At 47.3% G+C, this 2,102-nt stretch overlaps 1 non-coding gene across 1 annotated transcript; it reads right to left on the bottom strand.

Annotated features, from left to right (window-relative positions):
• Positions 1-715: 715 nt before the first annotated feature.
• On the bottom strand, positions 716-822 carry LOC128045831 (U6 spliceosomal RNA). The gene has a single exon (XR_008199167.1). It is a non-coding gene; the product is annotated as a U6 spliceosomal RNA (small nuclear RNA).
• Between the last annotated feature and the right edge of the window lie 1,280 nt (positions 823-2,102).

Raw genomic sequence — 2,102 nt, 5'->3', positions numbered from 1 at the left:
GGCACACACTGCACCTGCCTGCAGGTCCTATACGAGGAGCTCGCTGGGGCTGGAGATGGGAAATGGGATTGATCAGAGAAGCTGATTAGAAGGCTGAATTCCTGCCTTCCAAGGGCTCACTGCTTTGGGGAGCAAAGGATGCTATCTGAAGTGAGAAAGCCCCCTGAGCAGTGCTTCTCCACCTCTGAGTCAGCAGGTCTGGGCTGGGGGGTTGAGAATTTGCATTTGTGAGAAGTTCCCTGAAGGGCTGATGTTGCTGGTGTGGTGTGGAGACCACTCGTGGAGAAGCACTCATCTAGGGGCTCCTCGCTGGAGTCACCCCACCTCTCAGGCTCCTTCCCTTCACAGATGCTGAGCACCTGGGGGTGCAATGAAATGGGCTCTTTGCTATGTTCTTCTGTTTTGGAAATCATTCATTTGCTCCCAAAGACACAGGCACTTCACCTTGAGGAAGTTATTCCTGGCAAGGGACACAGGACCAATCTAAGGAAGGAGCCAGAACATTCCAGATGGCCATTCATCTCTTACCTGTGGTTATGTGGTTGATGGCCTTTTCCTCTTTTTTGTCTTTCTAATTTTGAAAGCATAACACATTTACAGGAGACTTGAAAAATACGGAACCAAGTTATATATAGTTCTGCTCTATATTACAATTATTTTTAAGTAGATGAGATTTTCAGTTGGAGTTTCAATATCAAACTCTCAAAAATTACTTAAAAATATGGAACGCTTCACGAATTTGCATGTCATTCTTGCATGGGGGCCATGCTAATCATCTCTGTATCATTCTAATTTTAGTATATGTGCTGCTGAAGCAAGCACAGTTGATGGCCCTTTTATCCCCAAACCCAGACAACTGGTGCCTTCTTCTTCATCTATGTGACCTACTGGGAGTCCTCCCACCAGCCTTCCTGGGGGATCTGCCTTGCACACTCTCTAGCTCCCCAGGCTGAGCAGGGCTGGACATTGTCTACAATAAGACCTATTACCCAGTATGTTGTCCACAACATAGCCACTCTACCCTCGTTCTTCATGGGCTGACAAAGCAGCAGAACAGAGATATTGAGGATTCTGGTCATAAAGGCCTAGCATCTGATTGACTTTAAACAGAGGGCATGTTTTCTAATATTGCTAAGCAGAGAAGAGTTCACCTACTTGCCCCGAGTGAATTAAAACAACCAAGCAACCAAACACCTAACGGGAGAGTTGAAAGTGAGGCAGCAGGCAAATACTGTTCCATCCACTTTAGATTAAGCAATTTAGTCATTCTGCTTTGAACGGCACAGCAGCTTGAATGCACAGGACACAGGAGTGGGTTTGAGAGAGAGAGAGAGAGGCTGTGAAGGGCTGAGACGAGTGTGTGCAGCTCACTGACATTTACAGCCACCAGCTGGGGCTGGGCATGGCTGACAAGCAATGAATGTGGGTGTTACACTGGTGATTTAAGGGCTTGTGATTCCAACGAGATGGGCTAAGTACTGAATATGAATAAGGAGTATCAGTGGGCCAAAAGGCATGCCAAGTGCAAGCATTAGGAGCTTAGAGAAGACAGTCAGTGAGGGATTCAGCAAGCAGACATGCTCGCAGGACACAAGTCTTAACAGGACCAATCCCCTGAGGGTATGAACTGGACAGGTGGTGGCTAAGAGTGGGGAGACTCTCAGAATGGTTGCTGAGGGGAGCGGTGGAGTGGACGAAGGCTGACTCTGTTACGTGAAAATGGGAGCCACCAAAGGTTACTAAGTAGAATGACAGGCCTGGGGAGTGTTATCAGAAAAACAATCAAACGACCTTATGCAGGATGGAACCGAAGTGGGGAACTGAGAGGGACCAGTAGAACATTTCTGTGGAAGGTCTGGGGGGCAGGCAATTTGGTATAGATCGTATGTTTGATCAGATGGAACTGGGTTCAAATCTGCGCTCCGTGTGTATGCAGAATGAACCACTTAGCCTCGCTGAACCTCGAGGTGCTCTATCTGTAAAATGGGGTAACAAGAGTGCCTACCTCACAGGACCATAATGATTAAATTACAGAAAAGAACCTGGCACATGGAAGCCACCCAGAGTTATCTATCAGCATCATTATTGCTCTTAGGGGTCAG

This window comes from Budorcas taxicolor, chromosome 3 (genome assembly GCF_023091745.1).
Source record: "Budorcas taxicolor isolate Tak-1 chromosome 3, Takin1.1, whole genome shotgun sequence".
Lineage (NCBI taxonomy): Eukaryota > Metazoa > Chordata > Mammalia > Artiodactyla > Bovidae > Budorcas > Budorcas taxicolor.
Note: the sequence above shows the minus strand (reverse complement) of the source record. Positions and strands in the feature narration are given on the sequence as shown.